Source organism: Euprymna scolopes, chromosome 20 (genome assembly GCF_053919585.1).
Source record: "Euprymna scolopes isolate OS-2025 chromosome 20, ASM5391958v1, whole genome shotgun sequence".
In the NCBI taxonomy this organism is placed as follows: domain Eukaryota; kingdom Metazoa; phylum Mollusca; class Cephalopoda; order Sepiida; family Sepiolidae; genus Euprymna; species Euprymna scolopes.
Window position 1 is genome coordinate 66,187,054 of NC_136501.1, and position 7,687 is coordinate 66,194,740.

The window sequence follows — 7,687 nt, forward strand, 5'->3', positions numbered from 1 at the left end:
TTTTAAAATTTATATTTTTTAAAAAAATATATACCAACTGGTTTTGTTACAGTGACAAAAAAGAAAACTTTCTCCCAAAAGTCAGGTATTTTACAGGTACAAAACTGTCAACAAAGTTAAAAAAAAACTTTTTTTAAAGGACTTATATTCAGTGCCCAAAAAAAAAGAAAAAAAAGGTTACTCAAGCCATTAGTAAAAAGACTCAATGTTGGCATCTTGAATAAAAGTCATGTTTTTTTTTTTTTGTTTTTTTTTTATTTTGGTGCCTCATCATAAATAATATTATTTACGCAAAGATAAATTAATCTGAGAGTATGAAAGACTTTCTCACCAATGTGTAAAATAAAATGTTGGTTTATAAGACTGTGCTGGGTTTCAAAGATTTTCATTGTAGAAAACTTCATGGAAAAGAAGAAAAGAAAGAGGAGAAGGAAGCAAAGAGGAGGAAAAGAAGAGTTGGTTGTACATTACAGCATATCAAACATGATTGAGCCATTTTCTCTGTATCCAGAATTTAAAGCAGAAAAGCTTGGAAGCATTATTTTTAAGACTTGAATCATAGAATCACAGATAAGCCTTTTGCTAAGATTTAAATAAAAATGATATTCTAAAAATTTGAAAGAAATATTTCTTGATTTAAAAAAAAAAATAAGGAAGTACAAAAAGATGAGAAAGAAAAAAAGAAAAGGAAATAAAGACAAGGAGGGAGAGAGAATGCAAAGATGAAAGAAAGAGAAAGAGAAGTAGACAAACCGTAAAATATGGCAGACAAAATTAAATAAACACTTAAGTAGAGATGAAACTTTGTTAAAGTTTTATTTGTATTAAAGAAATATTTGTCTATTGACGTGTTTTTGATTTGATTCTGTCTTTCATATTTTACAGTTTGTCTACTTTTTTATTTATATTTTCTAAAATTTAAATTTTATTCGTTATATGCAACAATAATACTCAATTAAAAGTGGCTTATCTGATCACTTTACGACAAAACTTGAATGTCTAATGTCTCTCTGTACAGGGGTTTGTCAGGAAAACCTGACATGAAGATAGCTTTTTTTTTTTGTACAAGTAAACCCTGACTAAATATTCTAAAATCACATATTATTCATTGCCCAAATAAGATCTCATCAATATGGCTGACCCATACTAGTTTTTTTTATGAAAAATGGTGCACCTTCTCCCAGTGATGTTATCTCAAGTAACAGCGCAAAGCTGGATACTCCACCAGACAAGATAAATTCTTGTCCTGAAATCCAGTAAGACCAAGAGACCATAAGAAAGATATAGACTTTTTTTTTAACTCGTAACTATCCTCCATCGTTGTGAGAGCCTGGGCAAAGAAACTCGTGCGTTGCCCAAGTGGCACGAGTGGAACTTGACCAGAGCCGGTAGAACCCAAGGAAAGACAAGGTCGATACGTTGGTACCGACTCTGGCTGCAGGAGATGGCCGTTGGCTCATAATAAGCTCATCTACCCTTTGATAGGTCTTGTTTTTGGTCCTGCTGGGTGTCACCACACCCTCCTCTCCCATGTTACCCTGGGCAGGGGAGCCGGTTTAGTTGCCGACGACCCGACCATGAGGCAGCTAGCACTGGGTTACATGGTACCAGTGGAAGTCTAAGACTCAGCTGACAGGAAAGAAAGATATACTATAACATATTTAAATAGTTAATTGTAAAAAAGAAAATTATATCTTTAACTTCTTTACTAACTCGGTGTTTGAGATGTAAAGGAGACCTTTAATGGAATATTCAAATATCTATGTATCTCATATGAAGATCATGTGTTAGCCCTGGGAAGGAGGTCCTTGATTTCTGAGAACTTCAGCTGAAGTAAAATGAAACAAAAAATAGACTTGATCTTTAAAAGTGTATTATTATCTTGCACGTTTGTATACATTTGAGATTACATTTAAACGTATACAGCCATGAACGGTAAGAATATACTTCTGACAATCGGGTCTACCATGAAAATTCTGTTAAACCACTTTTAATTGTTTCTTATTGGTATAAAGCTCTGTATGAAAGGATATAGAGTCCTTCTGTGTGTGCAAAATCTGTTGTCTTTGATCGGCTCTCTTCTGATTTTGAGAAGTTGACATTTTATTGGGGTAACCATTAATGGAATTGGTAAAATGGAGACCCAATTCAGAAGTGCTTTTTCATTCATTTTCCTGTGGAATTTAAGTCACTTGCATCTTATGGTTGGAGCATAGAATCAATTTACTGCCAGGTCGTTTATTTTCCGATTTCAGTTTTTATATCTGTTGCAAAAAGAAAAAAACAAAACAAAACAATATCAACAAAACAGAACCTGAAAATTACAGCAGTTATAAATCATGACTTATTTTCTCTAGTGGAATCAATGGCTTTGTTAAGTAATTTGGTCATACACTGACCAATCAGCCTGCAGGATGCATTGATTACAGCTGTGGGAATGAGACATTTCGGCATGGCCATGCCAGTCAGCATTTTCATAAAGATTTTATAACAATTTTTTTTATTCAAATTAAGAAAAGCAATTTAAAAATATATAACATTTATTTCAAGGTTTTCATTGTTACATTTTCTTTGAAATTTTTAAATATTTTATTAAAAGAAAATAAACAAAAAAAAAAGAACACTTTTTTTAAAAAAAATAAAATATCAAGAATAAATTAAATATTTATAGAAAATATTATATTTAATGAGTCCTTTCGGTTTTTACTTTAAACAATTTAGCACAAATTTAAATTTTAAAACATTTTGAAAATTAACATATTTAAATTTCATTTTTAAATTCAGACATTTTTTTTCTTTTAATAATTTTTATTTCAATTTTTTTGTTTATTGAATTCATTTTAAAAATATAAAAAAAAAACTTTGACTATAAGGACAAAGCACTAATGTGATACTGAATCCCCCCCCCCCCCCACCTCCGGCCAAATTGGCTATGCTGAAATGAACCAAACCCTTCAGCTGTCCCCCAAGGAACTACTTTAGCCTCTTTGGAAATTATAACAAGTCACAAAAAATGTTCAATACCAATGACAAAAGAATTGCATCATCAGATCACATCGAGGACACCATTTATAGAAATCAGATGGATTTTTATGTATTAGGTTTCTGAATTTTTGAGATGAAGATTGATTATTCGTATTATTTGGAATACTATTCTCATCTTGAGTGTTATTATGACAACATTTCAGCTGATGTAACTTCCAACCTTCTTCAGATGCATTTGGCTGAACTTGGAAATCTTTCTGTTGAATTCCAGAATCTGCACACATGGACCCATGGCATAGTGAATAAAGTACTTGGTAAAATTCAGTTCCGGAGACTGAAGGTTCAATCCTCAGTGCAGGCGACACTCAAAATACAATTACAAATTACTTAGGACTTCTACCCAGTCGTATTTACTACCCTCGTGGATTAAATAAAGGGTTCTGTTCGAAATTCCATGCAGATTCCAGCATTTGACAGAAAGATTCCTACATTTGACAAGATACATCTGAAGAAGGTCTGAGGTTATATTGACCAAAACGTTGTGAAAATAACACTCAAGATGAGAACAGTAGTTTGAAGAATCCAAATAATACATATTTCAGGGATTAGTGGTATATAATTAAAACAGTTGCATGAAATGAAGAAAATCTCTTAAATAATAACAACAAAAGAATTTATTTAATAACATAAGCCGTTCGGTATAGGTGGAAATTAGACAGTGTCCAAGTGAAGGAAAGAAAGTTCTTTGAAGTCCAAAAAGTCCTTCAATAGTTGATTTCAGCCAAAAATAGTCGATGCTTGAGTGTCCAGTGAACAGGCATAGAAGAGAAATAAGAGACAACATCTTTCCTTGTTGTTTCCAGGGTTCTCTGCTGTCCAACTGTGATCCCCAAAGGAACTGAAGTAGTTCTTTAGGGACAAATGAATTCAATGTGCTCTTCAAAATGATTGGTCAGTATATAACCAAATCATTTAGCAGAGACACTTCTCCAAGAGAGAAAATAATTTACGAGTTGCCTGTAATAAGTTTCCAGACTTATTTTGTACAGATATTTAAAATTGTCGTAGACTTTTGAAAATTCAGTATGTTATTGCTATACATACTATGAGATGACTGACCAATTTTTATGATTTCATTTCAAATGAACAGCTACAGCAGGAATTGGAATACATCCTACTAAAGCCTGATTGTCACAGCTGTTGAATTTCAAAAATGCAATCTGCATGTGAAGAAACTTTAGAAGAACAATATGCAATAAAATTTTGTTTTAAACTTGGAAAAAATGCCACAGGAATGTATGGAATGCTTCAAACTGCTTTTGGAGCATCTTGCATGAATCAAGCAGCAGTTTTTGATTGGCATAAGACATTCAAGGAAGGCAGAGAATTTTGGAGGGATGATGAGAGGTGTGGGAGGAGTAAGGAAATCACAACACCAGAGTTGATTGGCCAAATAAAGAATTTCATGGATAAGGATTGTTGTGCGTCTATAAAGACAGTAAATGCACAGTTTGATGTCAGTGTGGGAACTGTACACACAATTATTTGCAAGGAATTGAAGATGCAGAAGATTTGAGCAAAGTTTGTCCCAAGAGTGCTCAGAGAAGATCAAACTATTTAACCAAGATGGGCATCAAGACAGTTCCTCAACCTCCCTATAGTCCAGACCTTACTCCCTGTGACTTTTGGTTATTCCCTAAGCTCAAGGAAAACCTTAGAGGCTGTTGTTATGAGACAATTGAGGAGATGAAAGAAGCTGTGACGAGGGTCATTGACATCCTCACACAAGAGGACTTCCAGAAGTTTTTTAAGGCACCTCATATTTATGATGGCCACAAAAACTACAAAAAAATTAGCAAAGATTTTGACCCCCCCCCCATTTTTTTTTTTTTTTTAATTCTCAATTCTTTCAAAATGAAATTTTAAAGAAAAAATTGGACAAAATTCTAAAAATAAAGTGTTGAAAATTAAAATTTATCAACTCTTGAACTAAAAGAATTGTGATAAATAGTCTTTCTAGATTATTTTGTGTAAATCATTTTTAAGTGTTTGCTTTTATTATTATTGTTTTTTTTTCAATTTAATTTGATTAAACTTCTTTTCTTTTTTTTTTTTTTAATATTTTTAACATAAATAAAATGTGGCCTGTATAAAATTATAAGAGGAAAAAGACCAAAAGATATGAAAAATTACAAAGATTTATAAAAAAAAAGGAAAAAAAAGAAGAAGGGGACTTACCTTTTGATTAAGTTTGCAATTATTCCAACCAATTGCCATTTTGACATTTTTATTAGTTTGGCATCAGACATTCACATCAAAATAGTTTTTCATGGAGAGAGAGAGAGAGAGAGAGAGAGAGAGAGAGAGAGAGAGAGAGAGAGAGAGAGAAGTACTACAAAATGGAACTTTGGTTAATGGTTAACCATCTGATGAAGGCCAGAGGAATAGTTGGCCAAAACATTGTGAAAACAACAACTATGAAAATCAGGATTAACAGTCTGCAAATAAATAAAATGGAACTGGTTTTGAACTGTCTCCTCTAAACATTTTTTGTCATAGTCTCTGGTACCTGGGTCATATTACTTATATAAAATCCCTAAATAGTCACAACAAAAACCCACTACACAGTAAAATACTAGAAAGAATTAACTCAGCAGATTTTTAAATTCGGAAAGGTGAAGGTTGTGTTTATTTTGTCTAACATTTATGTCTGAAATAATTTGTTTGAATGTGAAACTTTGAGTAATGCTACCATTGTATATGATTCTGCATACTTTGATAAATTAATATTTTGCTCTGTTATAATTGTGTGACAGAGCACTAATTTAGAATAGAGACACTGGTGAGCTCAGACAATCAGAGGTCAGTTTTGCAATTGTGTATTGTGCAGTTGTCATGCTGCTTCATTTTTTGTGTGAAAAAAAAAAAAAAAAAAAAAGCAACACTTCGAAGATTAATCAAACACTATCTACGGCTATTTGGATTGAATTCCTGGTTTTCATCAAGCTGAAATCCCCAATAAAAAAAAGGGGGACACATAACTGAGAAAGATATAGCAAGGCAACTGATGGTGATCCTGAAGAAGTTATTCATAGAGTAAAAAATATATAAGGGTAGCTGCACATGTAATTGTGAAGCAAGAGTTGCATAATCTCCAACCACACCTTTCCTGAATTAACACTGCTTGACTCTACTAGCAAGGAGAAATCCTGGACAACTGGAAACAATGCTGAGATCAGCGAAGAGCACATACAGCACCTGATATTCCTACTAAATGGTCACCCCTTTAGTACTGATTGGGTTCAACATTGCTCAACTTTTGTGATCTAACTGAAACAGGTGCATCAACATGATTATGCCGTATTGACCTAAGGATAATCATTATTTAAAATAAGAAAAATAATTAAATGGCTAGATTCTTTTCAAACAATATATGAATTGCTCATTTTGGTTAGTTTAGCTATTGTCCCTAGGGTTGCTATTTATTTTCAGGTTATGTTTCGATTGATATGTGCTGTGGCTTTCTTCAGGTGTATTGTTCATCCAGTATTCATGCACTGGATATTATTATTTACTATGTACTTAGATCTGATGAACTGGTTGGTTATATATTCATGTATAACAACACAACATACGAGGAATAATACACTTGAAGAAGGTGGCACATCGGTTGAAACATCATCAAATAATAAATAGCAACAGTGAAGATAATAGTTGGAAAAAAAATATCAAAACGTTATGCAAATAGCAATAACAACTCATTTTACAGAATTTAAACAATATATATATATATATATATATATATATATATATAGTAAGGTATGGAAATATATTTATGACAATTAAACTAAAGAGCGTCTGCATTTATTCCTCCTAAGGAATTGCCAGAGCCTGATGATTCCGTATGGGGGATGAAACACAGACGCCTCTGTGTAGCTTATACATATATTATCGTACCTTACTGCCTAGCTCTATTCGTGTATTGAGCACTGTTGAAGCAAATATTGTAAATCTATACATAATATATTAATCTGCTTTATATATGAATACATAATGTTGTTTATTTGTTTTTGTGATACGTTTTGAATGAATTCAATTATTTATATAAAGTGCATTTTTACCTAAATGCAAGTTGGGAATAAATGGAGAGCAGCATATATATTGTTTTTAAAATATAATTATCCACTACGTATATGTGTGTGTGTGTATTTGTTTGTGAGTTTTTTTCAAAAAATTAAAATGTAAAGAAAAGACATTTAGGTTTGATATGGTTTAGCTTTCTATAGCTCTGACTGAAACATGTTTTGTAAATGTGCAGCTAAATAATATTTGTATAACTAGAAATCTTTATAAAAATTTATTATTAGGCCACTTATAAAAATAAAGTAACGATTTCATGGAATTTTTGCCCTACGGGTGCAAACTTTACCTGGATAATATATATATATATATATATTTGATTTTATTATTTTTAGATAAGTACCAAAACAGGATAAAATAGTTCCATTTTATAATTGTGTGCGGTTCGGGGGGGGGGGGGGAAAGAAAAGATGTGAGAAGGGTTGAGGGAGTAAGTTCTTTGAATCTCCAAGAAAGGTCATAAATTAAAAGTTGTGACCGGTTTAACTGCTTCTGGTAGATGTTTGTTGAGGAAATTAAGCTGGAGTCCTTGCCATCAGAAAGCATCCTTCTAATGGTTGTT

General features: G+C 32.3%; 1 long non-coding RNA gene across 1 annotated transcript; it reads right to left on the reverse strand.

Annotated features, from left to right (window-relative positions):
- Window positions 1-216: 216 nt before the first annotated feature.
- LOC145241461 (uncharacterized) lies at window positions 217-6,620 on the reverse strand. The gene is made up of 2 exons (XR_013862560.1): window positions 5,224-6,620; window positions 217-2,264 (listed from the first exon to the last, which is right to left on the reverse strand). It is a non-coding gene; the product is annotated as an uncharacterized LOC145241461 (long non-coding RNA).
- Between the last annotated feature and the right edge of the window lie 1,067 nt (window positions 6,621-7,687).